Genomic DNA, 25,174 nt, shown 5'->3' on the forward strand with positions numbered 1-25,174 from the left:
AAATCCAGAGTAAATATAATGAACAGAACATCCCAAGGTACCATTTGGAGCTCATTAAAAAAAAATACCAAACAGAAAATCAAATTAATATGACTAACAGCTAAGACATAATAAAATAGCTTACACTAGCAACATCATTATCTACAGTCTATAACGAGAACACATTTTATCATCAGAAAAAAATAAAAAAAAAATCAAATCGGGCATTATTTGAAGTAAAAAAATTTAAATAAAATTAAGATGGTAGAAATCAACCCTTCAGAAGGTCTCCAAATTCCTCACACATTCCAATTTGTCCTTCACCAACTAATTCTCTACTTTGTTTGGATTGACCAATGGCCGAGAAAAATTCTTTCACCTCAAAGGAATTAATTTCCCTCTTATAAGATCAAGAACCCTAATTTCCCAACCTAATCTTGATGCCCAATCTCAAGGAAAGTTGAATTGACTCATTACTTGCTTGATGTCGATATTATTGACAATAATCTATATTTCAAGCCGAACGGGAATCCAAAACGAAAAACCTAAATTTGAGAGAAAGAAAATTGAAATGATAGAAGAATGGCTGAAGACAGTGGGTTTTAAATTTAAAATGCCAAAAAATCTAACCATCGAAACTTAACCAATTAAATTTTAAATTAAAAATTGACTTTTTTGTATTTAAAATAAACGTAGTGACTAAATGAAAAACATATTTGATGAAAATCAGCTCTGCTTCTTTTATATAAATGAAAAAAAAAAAAATACACTTCAGAAGAAAAAAAAAGGAAAATAGAAAGAATGGAGGAGCCCCATCAATTTTAAAAGAAATTTCATTTTTCTAAAGAAAACAAAGTTGAGGAAGAATGGAGGATGCGGATGTTAGCAAAAGCAATTCTAAATTAAAATCTAAATTACCCCCACACCAAACTTTAACCAAATGCCCAGCCAAGCCAAAGCTTAAAAGTTGCAAGGATGACTAGTGAGAAGGAATAGTATCGTTTCTCAAAATTGGCCAAAAGGATGGTGAAAGACTAATAAATATCTGCAATTACAAAAAAACCCTCACCAATTCACCAAAAAAAAAAAAAAGAGCTTATCATTTTATTTGGTGGTTTAGAAATTTAGACTTTTCTCAAAATAAAAGGAGGACCCTCCCCTTCTCATTAGTCCTATTCCCAAAGACACGTGGTGGTGTTTATGATTGCATGGGTCAACCATCACTGCACCCCATGATAAGCTTCTAAAACATTGTTGATAACTATATTATCAAGGAGAAAATTAGCAAAATCATGAACGAAAAAGTGAAATAATGAATCAATTGAGAAGAAAACCGAGTTAAATATATCAAATCTTTTTTGAAGACATTTTGTGTTCTTAGATTCTCTTTATATTATGACGTTTTTATTTTATTATATTTTTTTGTAAAAAAATTTTAAAATAAGAGAAGTTATCTTATTTTTAAAAATTAATAAATTATTTATTAATAAAAAATCATTAAAGATTTGAATCTGATTATCATAAATCTAGATACTTTACATCTAAATCTTAAACTTTAATTATTTGCACCAATCTCTATTGACTTACTTGATTATAGTTAGTAAAAGAAAAACTCAATAAAATACTGAAAGAAAGAAAAGAAGGTTCAACGATATGTTGATAAAATTGTACATGGAAACTAGCAAGGAGAAATTAAATTTTAAAAAACTTGTGGTGCGAGATCCTTTGGGATAATTATTATTTCAAATAATATGTAATTTAATTAAATTTTAATTTAGTCAAATTTTTAAAATTATAAATTTGAAAATATTTTAAATGTTTAATTTTTTTTTTCATACAAATTAAATTAATAAATTAAAAATTTTAAAAATTAATCACTTAGATTTTTTTTTTTTCGAGGTTTTTTTAAAGAATATTCCAAAGCTTAAAAATTGGGATTTCATGCTTTTCCATAATCGTTGGGTTTGAGGAGATAAAATTATAAATATACGGAAACACTTCTTTTGGTTTCTTATAAAATTATATACCATTAAAAATTATAATTATAATTATAATCAAATAACTTTTAATGTATTAAAAAAATTAACAAATCAAAATATAATATGACAAAATTCAAATTTGATTGGTTAAAAAAATTTTAAAAATCTAATAATTAACAATTACTCAAACAAAAAAAATTAAGTGTTTAACAATTTAATCATCCAATTACATATAATACTTATTATTTAATACTTTTTCATTATGTTTAATATATAAAATAATAGATAAGACATAATAATTTTATATTATATTTGATTTATATCTAATTAATCCTCTTGATATATAATGATTCAATTTTTCGAAAATAAAAATAACTATTTTTTATTTACGATATTAAACTTATATGTTCTATTATAACTTTAAAAATTATATTAATAATTTAAATTATATAAATTTTAAAGAAAAATAATTTTATGTAGCATCTCAACAAGATTTGGTTAACCTTTTTCAACTAATAATAAAATTTTATAATCCAATCAAAATCCACTTTTTGTTACTAATTATCAACCTTTCCTCTATAATAAAATTCAAACAGCAAACCATAAGAGACGAGACTTAGAACAACAAAACTGGGAATTTTTGATAGCCACTCTTGTCAGCTCCATAGCAAAATTTTCCACATTATGTAGTGTTTATAAATGGCAACTAATAAAAGGGGCGAAGTACAACATGCTCCAAAGGCAAAGATTAGCTCTAAAACAGTGTTCTTCCCATGCTGACCAGAAGATTTCATCAGCAGTACCCAAAAATTTTCTATAGCGCCTCAAATTTTGGGGCAAAACTATGGAGCCAGATATCTCTAAAGACCTCAACCAAATGGTAAGCAAATAAAAGAATATATATATATATATATATATCAACCCTAAAATCATAAATGTGGATAAATTATACACATTTGCAAAGGAATGCATTTCACGATTAGAAAAGCAGCGAAAATTTTGATCTCAAAGCAACAGAAGAAAGCATTGTCATGGCTTGCACAACTTCAAGATGCTCCTTTTTTCCGCCTGCTGTAAAGCACTCTTTCAAATTGTCTACATAATTTTACTTCAATTGTCTAATAAGCTATTAATAAAGAGGGTCTAAACAAAGAATAAACAATCATTTCTTGAATAATTTTGTCACATAGCTTGCAACTTCAATTAAATAAACATCAATAAGAAAGTGAGAAAATTATTATCATGAAAGTCCACCTTTCTTTAAAATGCCAATAATAATCACAGCATCCAACTTTCAAAGATTAAGCATCATAATAACAAAAACCAACAAGCAATCAGAACTCGTGAGATACATCTCAAAAAAATCACTGAATGATGTTGAAACCATAAATTTAAAAATCCTAATTTAATGTTTTATTTTTAGGCATCTAATCTATAATATTCAATTAACAGTATATCAAAATTTCAATACCATTAATATTCTTACTAAAATACTTTCTAAACAAACAACAGTAATTAATTTCATTAGTTGTTAATGGAGTCAAAGTCAAATTTCTAGTCAGCATCAATTTATGTGGAGAATTATACTTACTCAAAGTAGCATCTCGGTCAATAAGAACCTTTTCTAAGAGTTTATGGGCTGCAATACAGTCCTTGAGTTTCCACGCCAGTACTGGTCCAAGTGCCCCATTCCTGGACAAGCAAAAGAGAAAGAAACAATTAATCTCAAGAGTAAGTTGCAATGCATGGAATCGACATCAAACAGCAAAAATTTTAATGTACACTAAGAGCATTACATTGGCATGACTTTATTGCATGAATCTTCAATTAACTTAACAGCCTCAAGTTTCTTGGTGTGCTCCAAGGTATATAACATTTCTGCAACTGCCACTATATGCATCAAAGATTCTGCAGAACCAAAAAGTGAAAATTGCATGATTATACAACCTACCTCAAGGAACCTAAAATGCATCATGTTATGCAAAGGTCATAATACCTTCATGTTTACCAAGGAAAACTTTGTTCGCCTCACTAAGAGTTTTCTCCTGCAATTGACTGCGGAAAGAGAACATAAAGGGATTTAATGCATCAGGGATCAAAATAATAATAGTAGCAGTAATACAACAAAATTCTAGTAGGGGGAATAGCTATCATAAAGCCATTTCAAAGAGAACCTGATGGATGGACGCTCAGCTTCTAAGACACTCCAAACAAGTTTTTCAGCATCAGTTAATGGAGCAGGCATTGAGCCCAATTTATGGAAAAATTTAATCTGCATTAGATTAAATTCAAATAAGCATTGTAAAGATTACATGATCTTTGTATCTAAGAACAGAAAAGAATGCAGTTGTGCATGGCAGTGCACAAATATGGTAGGGCAGATGTTACATACCAAGCAGCGATGTGAATCTGGATTCTCAGCATCCAGCCTTTGCAGTTGCTTTACAGCCTTCAGGAAAACAAAATAAAACCAAGACAAACCTACTAATATGAGCTCATGAAATGGTAAAAGTACTACTGCACAAAACCATTGTTCTACAACTCAAAGATATGTCGTGCACACTATCTAATTCACACATAAATTCATTGAGTGAGTAGAGTAATAAGAAAAAGATGTTTGGTTAAAAGGTATAGTTTCTTTACTTCAAGAACATATCCACAGGCAGCAAGTGAAAAAAGAGAGGAGAAAACAAGAGAAGGGGCTTCCTCACAAACCACTAGCTGACAATTAAATATTAGTTCTGGTTGCTTCAAGAACATATCCACAGGCAGCAAGTGAAAAAAGAGAGGAGAAAACAAGAGAAGGGGCTTCCTCACAAACCACCAGCTGACAATTAAATATCAGTTCTAGTTGACCAAACACAAAAAGAACAAGCAACACATCTCATGTTCAATTCTTGGAAAATATAATACCTGAAAGGCAGGTAAAATCTTCTGCTTTCTCATATTTACTTCAAAAGAAAGTAAGTGCGTCTCCAAAGAATCAGGTGAGTTCTTCTGAAGCAACTTCAAGTACTTCGTTGCTTCGGACAAGGGATACTCTGTCTGAAAAAAAAATACAGATTAAACAGTCTTAGCTTAATAGGCATTAGCGTAACACATTTTTACAGCACGAGGACTTTAATCAGGAATCTAAAGCACAGGGAAAAGATAATAATAGGTAACCTTCAATAATTTTTCTCCAAAAGGATCGAGATCTACAGGTTTAACATGTTGTTTCCCAGACTTAGACATGCCACTAGAACTTGATTCTTCATTTTTCTCCTCTGCCTCCTAAAATAATACACAGCATCAGAATGAAATCATCAAAGAGAGTGTTAGCCAAGAATCACCAAAACAAGCTGATATACTTTCTTAGCTCGTTCCGCCTTCCTCTGCTTCTTCATTTTCTTTTTCTGAGAAGGAGTCTTTGATGTGTCATCCTCTTCTTCATACAGTGAGTTCAAAGGAGAATCAAACAACTTTAGATAGCATCTGCACTTCAAAATCCAATAATTATCACAATGCAGAAAGAAAAGGTTCAAAATTGAAGTAATCACCAGTTTCAAGCCAAGAGTTTCAGAGAAAGAAACACCAGCGTAGAAATGGGACAATGGATCAATCACAAAAACTATTACTTAATTGTTGCATGGCCTGTCACTATATCATCCCATTCCATTTCACCATCAAATCAATAAGATCAATATAAAAAGCTATAATCAACAAATAAATTCTGGTACAGTAACATGCAATTCTCCATCCTTAACCCAACAGAAATCCCAGGCGCCGCCTTCCTATCATTTAAAAAGCCACAATCTCAAATTTCAATATGCCCGCAAGGAACATTTAATCCTTTCAGTAATAACATCACGAGAATATGAACTTACAAAAGATATAACGAAAGCAAATTGAGACTACCAAGCAAAATTTTTATCCTGTTTGGCATATACCACAAGGTCTCGACATAATAAGAATCCCCTAAGTACAACATAAAACACCATCCTAACTATGAAACAAGTATATAACCTTATAAAAATCAGAAACTATAATCTAGAATACTTGTTAAATTAAATTTGACTTGAGCATCATTTGAACACAAATTTTTTAAGCAGATCCAAATATTTGCATCTTCTTTTAATAGTTAATAATTTGTGGGAGAGCATTTGAACTGTAGGGCAAGAGGAGTTATTGCAACTAAGGTATGTGTAAAGCCAAAAAAAAAAAAAAAATTGCTTTATAATATAACATAATTGGCTTATTAATAGCATTTGTTTCTGTATGGTAAGGATAGACATGTATCCACAGTTGAAAATTCGTTAATGGTACATTTTCCTATATATTATGTATGTGGTCCATCAGGTATATAAAACAAAGAGACGGGGCACAAGGATTGTCTTACATAGCATTCTGATACATAATACTAATTTAATCACATACATATCAATTAGATCAACAAATGAATCAACAACAGCCTCTTATTTGAACTCTAAAATTTTCTTTTGTATTCCTATACAAATGAAATTGAAAAACAGATTGATTAACATTATTTGAAAAAATCATAAAGTTCATAACGAACTTAAAATCATTGTGCATATCAAAATGACTAGTATTATTATTACTGATTATTAAAATTCACATTCAAAAAGAAGAGAGAAAATTTTGTTCTATGATAAAAAATTCATTCATGGATCTCAGTTGATTTTCAAGGGGAGAAAAAAGAAAACAAGGAGTCCATTGAATTTCAACTAATTAGTTTCACCAATAAGATACAAGGATTTACCTCAAATTAGGAATTGCACAAAATAGATTATTTACCTCAAAAAGGTCTATGTAAAATTATAGGAAAACATCAATGGCTACTATCTTATTTATCAAAGAAAAATAAAATACATTATAAAGAATTAATTTGGAGTTGGATATTCAGGAATAAAAAAATCGTTAATTTGAAAATTTTGAATTAGTCAATTTATTAGATATTTCATTTTGATATACTTTTAATTTTCAATAATCCATGTAAGAGTGAATTAAGGAAAAACTTATGAATCTATCAGTTACAAAAAAAGGCCTTAGGATAGTCAATATGATAGCCATTTAGCCGAATGGAGTTTTGTATAGAATATCAATAATAATAATAATAATAATAATAATAATAATAATTCCATTGCTACCATTATTATGATATTACATATTCCAATGCAATTGAATACTAGAAAAATAAAATGAATTCCTAATTTTATCTATTCATTTAGATAAAGAGAAAATAATCATAAAATATATATAGGGAGAGAGTTGATTTTTCTAGAACTTAACTTTTTCATAGATTCCATTGTTCAAAAAATGATTTGTAGAGAGATGTTTCACCAACTTTATAGTTTTTTATTTTTTAGTAGAATATTTAGAATATGATTGAAGTGTGCACAAAAAAGAGGCCTGTATTTATTAAACATGCGTAGATATAGCATTTCTATTTATATTCTTTCCTTTTTTTTTATTCCATTATAGCACTCTAGTGGAGAAAACACACAATGTGCTCTATGAAAAATTCTATTTTTCTTTAATTTTAATCTATTCAGTGAAAAATTGAAACATGATAATTTTTTGCTAATTCCCTATGGACATCATATCTAGATAGATGAAATACATTATTAGATAACTATAGCTGTGTAATAACTTTTGTTCTAGGGTTTACATAGAATCATAATTGTTGTTATATTATTATATTATAATATAAATCAAATTAAGAAAATTTTTTTTATTGAAAAAAAGAACAATACTAATTTTTTACTTGAGATACTATAACTAATTGAAGGTATGGTTCCAATCTATAACTAAAAAGGGGATACTCTCATTTTTTTTGTTTCTAACCTTTGGTGACATGGCCAACCAGTAAGGCGAGGGACTGCAAATCCCTTATTCCCCGGTTCAAATCAGGTTGTTGCTTGATCAACAAAAAACTTGGAACCCTATATTCTGTTTTGCTCATATAACTCGAAAAATTTTCTCTAGCAAAAACAAATGTAAGAAAAGGACTCTTGATACTTTCTTGATTATAAACTTAGCGAGGTTTTGTCTTGAAAAATGTTGTAAATCCGTACATCCAAGATTCAAGGGAAAACTAGAATAGTGGAAGGGAATCAGAAATCTTCATATGATAGCCCCTCCCCTATTAATGGAGGGGCTGCTAGAAGAGTCTTGAATTAGACTGGATATCATAATGGGAGTGTCTAATTAACAAATGAATGGTTGTACAAGGGTAAGTAATGAACAACAGTTACCTTTAGGAAGTTTTTCATGCTTTGAAAGCAAGGTTCAGACAACACATCATTGCAACATATGATTAATGCAACATATATGCATGCAATAATCCCCCATTCCCCAAAAGACAAAAGGAAAAAGAGGGAGGCAAAGAAAATCTAACCCAAAGTGAAGCATCACATGCATATGTTGATCAACAATAGGTGACAGACGCTAAAAGCACCCAGACAAGTAGACAACAGAGATTACATAGCATTTTTCACGTACAGGCCACAACCAAACAGAATAAGTCTATTGTAAATCATTGAAAAGCTTGCAGATCCTAACAAAAATGTTCACCTGATGGCACCAGCTGCTGCTTTGTGAAAATAAGCATGTGAATGCAACCGATCTTGAAATTTTAGCATTTCAACATATGCACGGAGTGTCATTTTCCACAAACAATTAGAATGGAAATCAAATTGATCTTCAGCAATATCAGCATAGTGCTTCTCCACAGCTAAAAATTTCTTCAGGGCCCGGCCAAAATCACCTTGTCAAAAGTAACTTTCACCAAAAGCAAGTTCATACCTTCAAAAGATGGATAACACGCAGTAGGTGCACCCAAATTGTAATTAGAGACAACAACATGTCGAAGGTAATAAACAAAAACAGACCACATGCACTGCATGTCATGAAGGTTGTTGTGCTGGTCCCCATCTTTTGTGAACAAAATAGCAGTTTTTTCTGCCAAAGCCACCTTCAAGAGTGGAAAAAGTTTGTGAACAGTACAGTAATACTGAAAGAAATTTACAGTGACAAATATTAACTATGATAAAAGATGAAGGGGGGGAGCTTTAGAACCTGATCAACCTGCAACATTCGCTTCACAGATTCACTGTTTATATAGCGGTCTGCGAGATCCATACACCTAGCTTCATCTGCCAATGAAGCTGCAGCTACCAAATCACCAGCATGTTTCAGTATCCGACTCTGTCACCAAAGAGAAGTAAATAATATACACATAGAACCAGCTTCAAGAAAATTCCAAGAACTTCTCCAAAAGATAGTAAAAAGGTTCATCAAGAAACAATAGCCATGTACCAAAAACCCTAAAACCTAAGAAGGAGGTCATATGCCTGCCCAATGCCCATCAAGACTTAAGGTCCACAAAGAAAAACTAGTATGCATTTAAATGAATGTATATCAACTTTGCACAATTTAGTGCAAAACAATATATTCAATCAAGGTCAGTATCATAGAAAGTGATAAGTCTCTTACAAGTGAACAATAACTACAAGGAAATATCTAGAAAGATTTTCAGGTATTGCTATGCCTTGTGAGATGCGAGACAAACCAGGCAAAAAGAATTCAAAATATAAGATTAAAAAATAAAATAAAAGAATTCAGCTAACAAAAATATAAAACCCAGCAGATGAAGCCAATGCAAAAATTTGAAGATTGAAGACGAGAACAAACCTTGACAGAGCATAAATCAATTACAGTTGGTGTGTGCTCTATGGCCTCATTAATTTTTGAAAGAGCAACATCATATTGGCCTTTTCTATCATAATGCTGCATCAATAAATTCAAAGTTACTCAAATGCAAAGAAAGCACCAAACATCTACAGCAAGAAAAGAAGAAAAGGCCATGGCCCGCGGGGTTAGGAAACCTGATGGTTACCCACCTGAGCCAAAAAGAATAAAATCCATAAAAGTGTTGAAGGGGGCTCTTTCTCTGTCCTGCACTCAATATGAAACATAAGCAAGAAATGACGCATTATAATACAAAATGTGTGCTTGTGTATTAGCATACAAACAAAAACATAAAGGAACTTTACATGCAACCATATGGGCAACCATTATGTACTTGTTTAATAGATAACAACACATAAATGACTGAGGACTTCACCAAACAATAAGCAATAAAAGAAAAAAATGCACTCAGACCGCACCCAATATCTAAACATTTAGACACTGTTAAGACTTACTAGAATATCACATAAGGGCTGGAAGTCTATATTACCTCAAAGAGTAGTAAATCTAAACATTTATTTGCTTTTAAGACTTAATAAAATATTACACAAGGGTTTAAAGCATATACTAGCTATAAGGGTATCTGCCGGCGGTCCTAATTGAATGCTCCAACTCAAGAATAAGTTGTTCCAATATGTCTGCCTGTGTAAGTGTCAACAAAGCAGGCAATCGATCCTAATGAAATCAAGCTCCAACCAGTTGCTAAGCAGTTTAGAATAATCAATATTTAGAAACTTAATTCTATTTTTAGAATATGTAAGTAAGAAAACTTACCTTTCCAGGGTGATCATACAAGGGAGAAAGGTCTGAGAATAAAGATGGAACCTCCTGAGACCACCAAGAAAATATATCATTATTTCACCCAACAAACTAAAAACACCAGTCAAACTAACACACAAAAAAAAAAATCTCATTGGATGCATATACCTTTGTTAGAAGAGGCTTAATGTAATTAAATGCTGCTTCACGAAATTTGTCTCCTTGCAGAAAATCAAGAGGTATCCTCTAAAAATTGAGAAAACAAAGTTCTAATATAAGTCCATGTGAAATCTCTAAGGGTGAAGCGTATGAAAGCATAATTTTAACCACCTAGAGTTCTTACAATTGTTACATCAAGACATCAATTAAGTATTTCAGCATAATACCACAACTATCTATTTCTAGATTATTTAAGAATATCACAAGCCATTGAATGGATTGTGTCTGTTGTAGAAGCACATCACTAGATTTTTGTCACATAATTTCTTATCAAGCCATCAAGAAAAATAAGATCCCTACAAGAGTATTTGTAAAAATAGCCACCCCTCCTCTCTCTAGAAAAGGGGAGAAAGCTTGACAGCTCTGCAGAAAAGTAAGGTTTTCGTTGGATTTGCATCATGTGATTCCATAAATAAGAGAGAGAGAGAGAGAGAGAGAGAGAGAGAAGAAATCCAGAGTAAATATAATGAACAGAATATCCCAAGGTACCATTTGGAGCTCATAAAAAAAATAATAAAAAGAACAGATACAAAACAGAAAATGAAATTAATATGACTTAACAGTTAAGACATAATAAAACAGTTTAGACTAGCACATTCCACCACTAGGGAGTTTTTGCAATAAACAGAATGTATCGATAACATCCATCATAAATTCCTAATGAAAACAGAAGCACAACATAAATCCATCACCTTAACTGCACAAGACCAAGTATACTATTGTGAAAGTGATTTGTATAATGCATCCAATCAATCAACTTCATCAGAGGAATACTTGGCATTTTCAGAATACAGGCCAAAGCATTTCTGCAAGCCTTCATAATATCTGAAAAATATACATACACAAATATAAAAATTGTAAGTTGGTTAGCTCCCGGTTTATCAGACCTAATAGCAATAAATTGCACTGATATATAGGCATATACTGAGTGAAGAGACATAATTTAACAGTTCTGTAAAAGAATTTTCCTCATTTCCCAACCTGAGAAAGCACCCAAGAGACTGTTGACACATATAGTAGTATAGAATTACAGTTCTGCTCATAGTTGCTTTGCTACTTTTTAATTATATTTATATATGAGGTGGTGCATAATGCTTCTTTTTACTAAAAGAGCTAAGCAAAGGGCTTGACAGGACAGAGAGATATAAAACAATCCCAAGAATGAAAAAAATAAAAATAACCTCATTTTATGTAAAGATACCATGATGTAAATGTAACATGCACAAGTATAAGCAAAAGCTTAAAGAAACAAAATTTAAAACTAAAAAACGATTGAATTTGTGACATAAGGGATACACACTGATTAGTTTCAAGCTTAAAGCACCAACGAAAATAGAACATAAAAAATAATGACTATTTCTACCATTCTTTTAACCCTTCATAAAGTTCTAACAAAGGTAAAGGAATTTGGGTGTTACTACAAGAAGAATTGAAAAACCTATTAGCCCAAAAAAAATATATTTAAACACACAAACTATTCAGAATATTAATTATTCTTCATTTCCTACAATAATAATACACCACGGCATTGAGAAAAAGAAGTCAATTATAACTTCAAGAAGTGCTATATAAAAGGAAAGAGTTGACTAATATTCTTTGCTATGAAAGATTTATTAATGAGCTTAACTAGGTGTTTCAAAAGAGTACCAAATGCATAAGACTCACCTGTAATTGTCAGGGTTCATGGTAAGTAAGGCCTTGTAAATATTGGCACCTTCTTCTAGGCATCCAAGTTTCACCAGGAGAGAAACCTCTTGTTCTTTATAAGTCGATTTATCAACCTAGAATAATAGAATTGGTTAGAATTTTAATGTCCAAAAATTCAAAACTTACAAGATTTTTAATGTTAAAAGTATTCAGGCATTATACATTTGACACTTACTATTTTTGGCTCTTTCTTATACAATTCCTCAAGTGCTCTCTCAAGAAACCCAGATTCCTCTAGCAAAGAGATCTGGAGAAAAATACCATACCCTCATAAACATCAGAAAAGCAGCAGGGGGCACCACTAGTCTAGATGTACAGCATCCATTATGCATAATGAATGTAATTATGCATATTTCTATGCCAATATATTATTAAAGAAATAAATGCTACTGCAAGGGCTAAGGCTTGTAGGTACTTGTCCAATTGGCTAAGCTGTTTTCGAATCATGTTAATGGTGTTAAACCAAAAAAGAGTAGTCAAAAAGAAAGATACACTAATTTATTAAGATGTCAGAAACAAAAATTCCGAAATGGTTCCACAGAACATATAATTGGAGATTAGCAATTATTAAGATTCAGAGCTGCTAAGTACAAACACCACAGATATGATTACTTGTAGAAGGCCCAACAATTAGTGAACAAGCCATATTTCTCTCTAACATGAATACATCAAGAATTAAATATCTTATAGATGCCAAATACCACTATAGGCCACTAGTTAGTCCTCCATCTCAGATTAAAGTAAACTTGGAGATGATTTAATTTAACTTATCAGCCATACACACAGAATCATGAAAAGCCATACTTCACAAGTAGAAAGAATGGGTGTAACATGTACATGAAAGTAGACGAGATTTTGGCAATAAAATAAGCAGAAGGAAAAAAGAAGTTAAGAAGAAATGGGTAGGTTTTCTAATTGCATGTGAAAAAAATTAGAATTAATTCAAAAATGGGACCACATTTATAAAGAAGGTAAAGGCATTAAAAATCTTTAATTTTCGTATATTTAATTACTTTATTTGGTTTATGGATAATTTCACTAACTGTGTTGGCATCTCGTTAACAAGTGACACCAAATCAGTCACTCCCATTATACGTTAGTATAAATTCTAAAATTTTGAATGTCTGTATAATGAAGTCAACTCATGTGAAATTACAGCCACATCCCACATACATATGCATGCAAAAAAAAAGAGTTGAAGTACATAACCAATACCTAATATAAAAGCATTTCACCATGCTCACAACGTTCATTATCTGGTGGATAATCATCTTCTAATGTCCCTTCAAATGCTTCCAAAATTTCAACTGCTTTTGCACCACTAATATCAACCAAAAAAAGGAATACAACATAAATACCTAAAGGATGAATGAATTAATAAGACTTCATTCACTTAGAACTACTTGGCTAAGACAGGGACAGAAAAGGAAAAACCCTCATAACTGTTGTGCCAACAACTTCAATTCATTCATATATAAAGCCAAATGAAAATATGGCATCATCGTTGTCTCCATATAAACCTATAGCAAAAACAACAGAACTCTGCAGTTAACTAGGCATTGTTTGTAAAAGGCTAATTGGCAACCAAATTTCATAAATGCAAGTGCAACCAGCTTAGAATAGTAGGGTACCTATCTATCGACCCACCTATCTGTACATATTAGTAACATCTTTAACACATTCTACACCCACCATATATTGTCATAAAAGAAGTTTGATATCTTATTGGATGTTTAGTTGAAGTCATACAAACAATATGACCACGTGTTAAAAATCAACAGTAATTTCATCCATGTTAGCACCCATTTGATCATATAATTAGAAACATTAAGTCAGGATTAAGCATTTAATTTAAAGAAAGGCTTTCATTATATCAACAAATATTTCAACTTTCAATACCAAAAGGCCCTTCGATTTGGACCTTCAAGTATACATAACAATAACAACACTCTAAAACATGTTTCACAAAATAAAAGTCAACAGAAATTGGTGAAAGTTAACATAAGAATTGGAACAAATTTTTGTAAGAAAAAATAAAGGACAAGTACTTTGAGTTTAAATGGTGGGCTACAGCAAAGCCAATCCAGTTCATGCAATGATTTGGTTTCAAATGCAAAAGTTGTTGTCTTGTATCTACAAATCCTGTCAAATCTCGCATTTGTGCCTGCAATGCAAAAGATAAAACATAAATGTAATAATTTCTGAAATAACCTGAAACATGACAATAAGAAAATACAAAACCATGATCAAATCCAAAAAATTTCTCTCAAACTTCATATCTTAGTAGAAAGACAAATGCTCATCATCTTCATACTTTTTCCTATAACTTTTCAAGGCATATAAACCATAAATAAAAGGGGGGGGGGGGGGCACAAATAAGTTAATGCCAACAAATGACTTAATCATCTGAAATCATGAGTTAAGAATCCATAATATGGCAAGCGCTAAAGCATCAAGGGAGAATAATAGAAATGAAAATCATCAATTTCAGTATCAAAGACGCCGACTTTTGTTACTATTCTGGAGCAGTAAGGCACATGTCCAGATGAAGTTAAGAGAAGAACCGAACCAGATCTGATCCAGAAAGTATAAACACTTTCCAATTGCAAAGGTCATTCATGTTAAAACCTTCAACCATTAAGGAACTAGTAGAATGAGAGAGAAAAAAGTTCTGTGGCAGTAGACCAGAAAGTATCAATTCAAGGTGGTTGATTCTTACAGGATAATGAGAATGAAAGGATCAAATCATACTGGTTGCTTCTGATTATATTACTTGTCATTCTACAAACACTTTCAACCATTAAGGAACTAGTAGAATGAGAGAGAAAAAGGATCTGTGGCGGTAGACCAGAAACTATCAATTCAAGGTGGTTCCTTGTTACAGTATAATGAGAACAAAATGATCAAATCAGACTGGTTGCTTCTGATTATATTACTTATGTTTTATTTTTGCGTATGCCTCAAAACAAAACCTTCAATTAAGATACTAAATCTGAACCATCTCTCATATTAATCTGCTGCCAGAATATCAGATGATGTCTGTTATATCCTTTTCCTTCCCCTAAAGCCATAAATTGTTTCTACCAAAACTATGATCTAAATTTTCAAAGTTATAAAACCAGCTGACTCATCTACTTTCTAAGTGTTTAAGAAGATATTTTTTTCATGGTCTCATACAGCCTCTCCCTTTTAGTTGAGTTATCTCCATATTCCATTCCTCTGTTTTAAGCCATATATCTTCGTCTCTTTTGTTACTATCTTAATATAATTATGCCTTTTCTATCCATCTACTAGTAGATTCCGTCAAGCAACTAAACAGCTTCAAATTTCATAAATTTTATTTTCACTTCACTACTAACTATGTAGCTGATCTTGGTGTTTTCATCCAGTTATATTAAGTTACCACAATGAACCTGCCCTTACCAACTACCACGAAACTTATAGTTGCACAAAAGTTGGCACCAAACTATTTTAGTTGCAATATTGACTTGCCTATAAGTACCCTAATACTTAAGATTCTTAAATTCTACAATGGAATCTGAAAAATCTTTTAGGCAAACCACAAAGCTTACAAGAAATCTTATACAGAGAAAATCCTTTAAATGTTCGAAAAATACCATGACAAGTAAGTGTTCTTACTTAACATTAAGCATACAACAGATAAACATCTTAGATTTAACACTGAGTCTAGATGTACAAATCATAGAGAAGGAAGGTAAATAAGGTATACCTGCAAGAGTGACAAGTCCCGTAGTATTTCAATGTTGTCTGGATCTATTCTCAAAGCGTTGCAATAGCATTCGATAGCCTCCCTGTATTCTCTATCTGACCGATAGAGACCATAAACGTGCCAGCAAATATGACTTTTTACATCATTCTACATTAAGACACAAACATGAAAACAATGTTGGAAAAAGTGACACTGCTTTGACATTATAGCAACCAAAAGAAAATAAATAAGATAACCTTTACACCTAGCCGAACAAGCTCATAAGCTTCAGTTTTCCGATCCATGCAATTTAAGGTTAACCCCTTCATTGACAATGTTTCTGACAATAATGAATAAAAGCCCATATGACAACATACAAACACAACAAACAAACAGTTACCAGATAGCATAAAATATTACTTGGAAACTGCATATTTAAAAGGATGGATATATTAAACAAAACGCTACTACACTCTACCAATACTGCACACTAATGAATATTCACAAAACCCAACCAAGATGAAGAAGGTATTCAAATATTGCAGATTTCAAACTGTATAGGTTAAAAATGCAGTTATATACCCGAAATTAATGCAATATATTCAGTTGATAGAGAATATCTCCACATTGATACTGCTAGAATGTTCCACTTATCTCTAGAACCATCATAAATCATGGACTAGTCACGATACAGCTAGTGCTTTCAAAAATGCAAATGACATCAATCATAAGATATGAGAAAGGAACATACAGTCTACAGAAACAATCACGTCAACTTAGAGGCATTCTTGTAAGGATTATCGAAACCAATAACCTTGATAACAACATAAACTATCTAGTGACAGCCCCTTTTTCCTCTAAAGTGTAAAGTTCTTTTTGTTTCAGAGTTCTTGCATCTTTATACAGGTACACTTACAAGAACCATGCAAACATAAACACTAAGCAATAAGTGCCTCTCAGCCAAAAACAAATAAATAAATAAGTGCTTAAAATTAAACGACCTCCATGGTCAGGAAACTTTTTCAGTATTGCATCTGCAGCCTTCAGTCCTTTCTTGTACTGTTTAGTTTCATATGATTTCTGCAATGATAAAATATACAAGAGCTTTAGCAATAGCACATGGACCTCCAAAGCAATAAAAATTCAGTTATGAGAATTAGCTAGCGTATAATAACAGATAAAAATTAATTACATAAAAATCAGGCAAAAAAACAGTGTCAAGAGTCCATTACTATAGAAGTTAAAATAGAGTAAGAATTCACCAGTCAAAACTCTAGTTTTCACTATAAATTAGGAGAAATAAGAGGGAAGGGGGGAAAACTCTCAATAGCGAGTGGAAAACATCCAAATGTTGCTATTCTATATCTAATACGAACAAGTTCTTAAAATATATAAATATTCAAGTTTAACCTGCAAAGCCTACAATTACATTAAAAATTGTCCCAGTCAATCTATCAAATTCTTAAATAGATTGTTTCACAAAGTTTGTTATTGTCTTGAATGCTTATGTGCATCAAAGCCAAAATGCCACAATTGTTTCCCATTAGGAACCAACAAAATTCCTATTTTAAAAAGTTGGCAACATGCAAGAGAAATTACTAAAGTAGGAAGAGTCACCAAACCCTTTTATTTTCATTTCTCTAATTTTCTCCGTGATGATAGAAATGAATTATCAGCAAAAGGAAAGCACAACGAGCATCCTTACTTTAAAAAAAAAAAAAGGTCAAAGCAAAATTCAATTTTTTAAAGTTGCTTTTCAACAAAATCGAATTCATTGACCTAAATTAAGCAAAGCAATAAACTTAATTAAGCTTCAATCGCTAAACAGAACAAAGAAAATGAACTTAATTTATACGAAAAATTGCCCAAAAGCAAAAACCTAATTGACAAACCAGCTTATCTAGTCCAAATTTCCATTTATAATTGATATCCACCGATTTTCTCAGCAAGCAAACAGACCAGAATCCAGCTAGGGTTTTGCAAGCAAAGAACAAACAGAAAAAAGAAGTGCGATCGAATAAACAAAAAATAAGAAAGCAAAATACAAGTATAAATACCAACTAGAAATACGTAGATACGAACTGAAAAATGAGAGAGAAAAGAGAATCGAAGCCTTACGACAATGAGTTTGAAGAGGTTAGCTTCCTTCGGAGGCAACGAAGCTCCCATTGTTGAAGAAAATTAGAAAATTTTAGAAGAAAAACAAGAATCGTAAGAGAAAAAATATGAGAAGATTGAGACATGATGAAGTGAGAGTCAGGGGCTTGCAAGAGAGAGAATAGAGTGGTGGCGTTATCTGCTGCTTCAACCCTACGGTCAACAAGAAGCTTGAACAAAAGTAAAATTAAAAGGAATAAATAAGTAACTTTTTGATTAATATATATGGGCCGTTGGTTCATTTGTTTGACGGAAAATTTACTAAAAGGTGATCTCACAAATTTTTATTAATTGATATCATAATTTAACATATAAAATTAATAAAAATATAATTTATTTTTATCACTTTAATGTTTAATAGGTGTTAATTTAAAATTTAAATGATTATTATATGTTATATATACATTTAATCAAAATATATGTACATTTAAATATTGAGATGTAATTTTAATTTTTTATTAATTTTACTTATAAATATTTTTATTAATTATTTTATTATAAAATCAAATAATAAATATTTTTATGAAGTACTTAATTTTATAATTCTCTCCTTGTCTTTTTTCGTAGGCCCAATCATTTTCTAATTATCTATGCTAGTATCAAATATCAATTAAAAAGATTACTTTGGCTTGTTTTTGAATTCGACATATTAAAAGACAACCTTAATCACTAATAAAATATGTTTGATGTTTTGATATCATGCAAGCAAGCTGTTTCAGAGTACAAACTAATCGGAAACAATTGGAGAAAACTTTCACTTCAAATAATAGCTAAACAAAAATAGAGTGAATACCAAAATTTACCATTTTAAATAATCATATTATCTTTGCATCACATGTTACATCAAAGATCACAAAAATATTTTAATTCTTATGATGATTCAAGAGGAAGAAATAGAACTTGTTTTTCTGCGGTTTGAAACTAGTAGGGAAGCTTGCTTTATAAATTGTGTTACGAATTTTATGAATGACAACAGATAGAATATATGTTAATTTTAAGTATCCAAATTTTTTTATTTATTAAAATATTTGAATTCAATAAATACTCAAATAATTTTTAATTTTATTATGTAAATCTAACTCACATAATATATATATAAAAAAACCCATTATTGTTCAAACTCATTAAATATTCGTTTATTAAGTTAAATTTTAAATTCAAATTTAAAATTGACTTTAAAAAATATTATTAAAAGAAATTAAATTAATAAATGAAAGTAATCCATATAAAATAAATAAAAGCTAAAATTATAAATTAGAACACTTAATGAATTAATTTAATTATTACCTTCATAATAAATCATTTTTAAATAAATCTATAATATTAAATATTATTATTTATAATCAAGTTCGGATAATTAGTACCTTTAAAATACTATCCAAACTTTATGACAACTTACAATGAATTATAATATTTTACTATTGGAATACCATCCAAACCATACTACCCAAGCCGAACTTTAAGATGCTCTAATCTTACCATCCAAATCCATGCTACCTAAACCGGCTTAGAGGATGCCCTAATCCAACCTGTTGTTACCCCTAATAATTTGATAACAAGATCAAAGTAAGAGATGGGGCAAGTATGTTCATTATAAAGATGATTTTTTCTACTATCATATATGATGAAAGAAGAAATTTTCATCGTCAAGTACGGTAGAGCCACCAAATATTCCAACTTTAGTTTGGAAAATTCTGATTTACAACATGGTGAAGAGCAAATGGAGTACTCAAGAACAATACCGATCAAAACAATTTTATGGTAAAGAAAGAGCAAAATATAAACACTGGAGGGAAAAAAGAACGAGAGGTAGCCTGAAGAAACAATCTCTTAATAGCCATACACACAGAATCATGAAAAACTATACTTCACAAATAGAAAGAATGGGTGTAACATGTACATGAAAGTAGACGAGATTTTGGCAATAAAATAAGCAGAAGGAAAAAAGAAGTTAAGAAGAAATGGGTAAGTTTTCTAATTTATATTTTTTTCTTGTTTTTCTCTTTTTTTCACAAATTTCTTTTTATTTCTTGTTTCCATTTTTTTTTCACTTCCTTGTTTTTTTTTTTTTTATTTTGTATTAACTTTTTCCTTTGTTAAGTTTTTTTATTACTTCTTATATATATATATATTTGCTTGTATTTTCTAAACTAATTTTTTTTTCTATTTTGTCATCCCTTTTCATTTTTGAAAATTTTTTTATTTTGATTTTATTTTATATATTTAGTATTTTCATTTTTTTTATTTTTTACTTTTTCTTATATCTTTTTTCTCATTTCATTTTGTTTTTATTATATTTTGTATTAACTTTTCTTTGGTTTTTTATATCTTTTTGTCTATATTTGTTTTTTTCGTTGTTTTTTTTTTGTATTTTCTAAACTAAAAGTTTTTTCTATTTTGACATTCTTATTTATTTTTGAAATTTTTAATCATTTTTGTCTTTTTTTATTATTTTGTTGAGTTGTTAATTTTTTGTTTTCTTTTTTTTTTTGTTTATTTCTAATTACTTTTCTTATTTTTATTGATTTTTTGTTAGTATTTTATTTTATTTTTCCTTTTTTATTTATATTTTAAAAAATTTTTATAAAGTTTTAAATTTTTTTATTTTTTTATTTACTCATTTCTTGTCCTATTTTATTATTTTTCAATAACTTTTTTTCCTACAAATTTTTCTTTTTTTTTTACTTATTTTTTCTTATGCTTTCATTTTTTTGTTTTAATTTTTATTCTTCTCTTGTTTTTCTTATTTTTTTCTCAAATTTTTTTATTTCTTATTTGCGGTTTTAAATTCTCATACTTTTTTTTTGCATTTTCTTCTTTGGTTTTCATTTTTATTTTATATTAACTTTTCTCTTTTTTTAATTTTTTTGTCTTTGATTGTTTATACTGCTTTCTCATTATTTTTTTTCATTTTTTGTATTTTTTATACTAATTTTTTTTTTAATTTTGTCATTCCTTTTCATTTTTGAAATTGTTATTCATTTTTTATTTTTTATTTTTGAGTCGTTATTTTTTCATTTCTTACTTTTTTTATTTTTATTATATTTTTGTATATTTTTAATTTTTTTCTTTTCTTATTGGTATTGATTTTTTTTGTACTTTATTTATCTTTTTTTCTTTTGCTTTAATATTTTTTCTTATTTTTATTTCTTTTTATTTATATTTTCATAAATTTTTATAGGTTTTTGGATTTTTTATTTTTTCATCTTTTTATCTTTTCTTTTGCTTTTTTTTTTATTTTATCATTTGTTGGCTATTTTTTATTGCATTTTTGTAATTTTTCATTAACTTTTTTTTCCTTTTAAATTTTTCTTCCTTTTTTTTACTTATTTTTTCATGTACTTTCATTTTTTTTGTTTTCACCTTTTACTTTGTTTTAAAATTTTCTATATACTTTTTTTTCTTTTTGTTTTATTTCATATTTGTCTTTTCTTTTTTGTCTTTTTTTTCACAAATTTCTTTTTATTTCTTGTTTCCATTTTTTTTTACACTTCTTTTTTTTGTTTTTATTTTTATTTTGTATTAACTTTTTTCCTTTGTTAAGTTTTCTTATTACTTCTTATATATATATATATATATTGCTTGTATTTTCTAAACTAAATTTTTTTCTATTTTGTCATCCCATTTCATTTTTGAAATTTTTATTTGTTTTTTTATTTTGTTTTTATTTTATATATTTAGTATTTTCATTTTTTTATTTTTTTACTTTTTCTTATATCTTTTTTCACACTTCATTTTGTTTTTAGTATATTTTGTATTAACTTTTCTTTGATTTTTTATATTTGTTTTTTTTTGTTTTTCTTTGTATTTTCTAAACTAAAAGTTTTTTTTTCTATTTTGACATTTCTATTTATTTTTGAAATTTTTATTCATTTTCTCTTTTTTTATTATTTTGTTGATTTGTTAATTTTTTATTTTCTTTTTCTTTTTTTTTGTTATTTCTAATTGCTTTTCTTATTTTTATTGCCTTTTCGTTAGTATTTTATTTTATTTTTTCCTTTTTTATTTATATTTTAAAAAATTTTTATAAAGTTTTGAATTTTTTTATTTTTTATTTTTGAATCTTTTTTCTTTTTTTTGGTTTTTTTTATTTTTTTATTTTCTCATTTCTTGTTCTATTTTATTATTTTTCAATAACTTTTTTTCCTATAAATTTTTCTTTCTTTTTACTTATTTTTTCATATGCTTTCATTTTTTTTTTAATTTTTATTATTCTGTTGCTTTTCTTATTTTTTTTTCACAAATTTCTTTTTATTTTTATTTTTTTCCACTTCCTTATTTGGTTTTCATTTTTATTTTATATTAACTTTTCTCTTTTTTAATTTTTTTATCTTTGATTTTTTTATGCTATTTTCTTATTATTTTTTTCAATTTTTTTGTATTTTTCATACTAATTTTTTTTCATTTTGTCATTCATTTTCCTTTTCCTTTTTTTATTTTTATTTTTGAGTCATTATTTTTTCATTTCTCACTTTGTTATTTTTATTGTATTTTTGTATATTTTAAAATTTTTTATTATTGGTATTATTTTTTCCTTTTTTTGTACTTTATTTATCTTTTTTCTTTTGCTTTAATATTTTTTTCTTATTTTATTTTTATTTTTTATTTTTTAATTATATTTTAATAAATTTTTAAAATGTTTTGGATTTTTTATTTTTGTCATCTCTTTATCTTTTCTTTTGCTTTTTTATTTTATTTTATCATTTGTTGGTTATTTTCTATTGCATTTTTATAATTTTTCATTAACTTTTTTCCTTTTAAATTTTTTTTTACTTATTTTTCATGTGCTTTTCATATTTTTTTGTTTTCCCCTTTTTCTTTGTTTTAAAATTTTTTGTATACTTTTTTTTATTCTTTTTTCTTGATTTTCTCTTTTTTTCACAAATTTCTTTTTATTTCTTGTTTCCATTTTTTTTTTTGCACTTCCTTCTTTTGTTTTTATTTTTATTTTATATTAACTTTTTTTCTTTGTTAATTTTTCTTATTACTTCTTATATATATATATATATATATATATATAGTTGCTTGTATTTTCTAAACTAATTGTTTTTCTATTTTGTCATCCCTTTTCATTTTTGAAATTTTTATTCATTTTTTAAATTTTGATTCGTTATTTTTTCATTTTCTTACCTTTTTGTTCATTCTTAATTTCTTTTTCCTTATTTTTTTTATTTATTTCTTGTTTTAGTACTTTATTTTATCTTTTTTCTTTCGTTTTAATATTTTTCTTATTGTATTTTACCTTTTATTTTTATTTTTAATTGGGTTATCTTTTTTTATTTTTATTTTTAATTGTTGTATATTTATGTTGAGATGCAAAACTACTTCTTATCTTTAGCCTTTCATTCTAATATTTTCTTGTTAAGTTTTTGTTGCTTTAGTTTTAATTTCTTTTTAGGTTCTTAAAGGCCTTCTACTTTCATATCTTTGGGGTTTTGAGTTAAACATTTCTAATGTTTGATTTGTAAGCTTGAGGTTCAATTGATATATGGGATGGCAATGGATGTGATTAGGTTTATCTTGTAAGCAGTCTTTACCTTGAATCTTTTTACTTTGGGATTTGTAGTTCGTTATGGTATTAAATGATGAAGTTCAAGTTTGATTGTCTTTATTTCTAAAATAGCATTGTTCTCTATATATGTGGCATGTTGCTTGTGTTTAACTTAAAAGTAGATCACCTTATTATTAAACATTGTTGAATGAGACTTTGACTTCATTAGAAATGGAAGATGTTATGTGTATGTATACTAATTAGATATCTAATTAAGATTATCTTGTAATTTTTCTTGTAATTTGTTTTTATTAATCATGTATTTTATCTAATTAACAAATTATCTTGTTTTTACTTATTATTTTATTTATTATTTTGGATTGTATAAAATTTATCATTTATTTAATACAATTTGTTAAAAGATAATAATTATCTTTATTATTTTCTTTTGGAATTTTATTGGCTTATATATAATAACACTAGTTTAGAATTGTTATCTCCATCATTATTTACTTCATGTATATGTATTTTTACATTGTTCAAATTTTATTGGCTCTTATTATAATTATTAGTTTTGTTAATCATATGGCATGGCCTAGAGCTTGTTAGATGATTCATTTTTAAATAAAGCTTTTGAATATTTTTAATTTTCAAGCATGTTTTAGATTGTAATATTGTTTTATGCTATCTTTGTTTCTTAGAATTCTAATTTTGTTTACAAAGAAAAAAAAAAAACCTCTCGAGAAATTTTTTTATTTAGTATTTTAGGAGTACTTTTAACGTTTATTTTGAATTTGAATGAAACTTACAAAAAAAATTTTAGAAGGCTTAAATTTAAATTACCTATTCAATAGGTATTGTGCTAAGTTAAACTTAATTATAACTTTTAACAAATTCAAAATACTAATTTGGTTTAAATATACAACTTCAAATCAATAATTACAAATAAAAATATTTTACATCTAAAAGCTTAAAAATTCAAATTTAGTTTTAAAACAAAAAAAAAATTAAAAGATTCAAATTTAAATTACTCATTCAATTAGACATTTGTTAAATTAAATTCAATTATAGCTTTTAATTTTAAAAATTAAAAATTCTAAATTTAAAGCAATAAAGTCAAATCAAAATATTTTGCATTTAAACTTTAAAATTCAAATTAAGTTTTAAAACATAAATTCAAATTTGAGCATTCTAGAGTTTTTCTATGTCTTTATTTCCTTTTTTTTTGGTTTTTTTAGCTTTTTGTTTTTTTTTTTTAACTTTTTATGGATTTTCTTAATTTTTCACTTTTAATTTTTCTTTTATTTAGTTTATATATTTTTTCTTATTTTCATTCTATTTTTTTTTTTTGCTGAATACTATCCTTTTATTTTCATTCTATTCCTCTTTTACTAAATATTTTCCTTTATACTTTGATTTTTTTTG

At 28.1% G+C, this 25,174-nt stretch overlaps 1 pseudogene across 1 annotated transcript in view; it reads right to left on the reverse strand.

Moving 5' to 3' along the window:
• Window positions 1–18,436, reverse strand: part of LOC111318317 (N-terminal acetyltransferase A complex auxiliary subunit NAA15-like) — a 35,376-nt pseudogene extending 16,940 nt beyond the window's left edge. The window contains exons 1-25 of the transcript XR_016335787.1: window positions 18,220–18,436; window positions 17,103–17,181; window positions 16,359–16,441; window positions 16,123–16,269; window positions 14,441–14,556; window positions 13,608–13,713; window positions 12,568–12,639; window positions 12,351–12,466; window positions 11,378–11,510; window positions 10,635–10,712; window positions 10,482–10,535; window positions 10,276–10,382; window positions 9,860–9,914; window positions 9,651–9,746; window positions 9,036–9,164; window positions 8,849–8,931; window positions 8,532–8,762; window positions 5,309–5,432; window positions 5,124–5,231; window positions 4,872–5,003; window positions 4,351–4,407; window positions 4,133–4,230; window positions 3,955–4,013; window positions 3,755–3,866; window positions 3,550–3,650 (exon numbers count right to left, since the gene is read on the reverse strand). The product of XR_016335787.1 is annotated as an N-terminal acetyltransferase A complex auxiliary subunit NAA15-like (transcript). The remainder of the gene's footprint in view (window positions 1–3,549; window positions 3,651–3,754; window positions 3,867–3,954; window positions 4,014–4,132; window positions 4,231–4,350; window positions 4,408–4,871; window positions 5,004–5,123; window positions 5,232–5,308; window positions 5,433–8,531; window positions 8,763–8,848; window positions 8,932–9,035; window positions 9,165–9,650; window positions 9,747–9,859; window positions 9,915–10,275; window positions 10,383–10,481; window positions 10,536–10,634; window positions 10,713–11,377; window positions 11,511–12,350; window positions 12,467–12,567; window positions 12,640–13,607; window positions 13,714–14,440; window positions 14,557–16,122; window positions 16,270–16,358; window positions 16,442–17,102; window positions 17,182–18,219) is intronic.
• Between the last annotated feature and the right edge of the window lie 6,738 nt (window positions 18,437–25,174).

This window comes from Durio zibethinus, unplaced genomic scaffold (assembly GCF_047325235.1).
Source record: "Durio zibethinus cultivar Kanyao isolate XHJ-2024 unplaced genomic scaffold, ASM4732523v1 HiC_scaffold_93, whole genome shotgun sequence".
Lineage (NCBI taxonomy): Eukaryota > Viridiplantae > Streptophyta > Magnoliopsida > Malvales > Malvaceae > Durio > Durio zibethinus.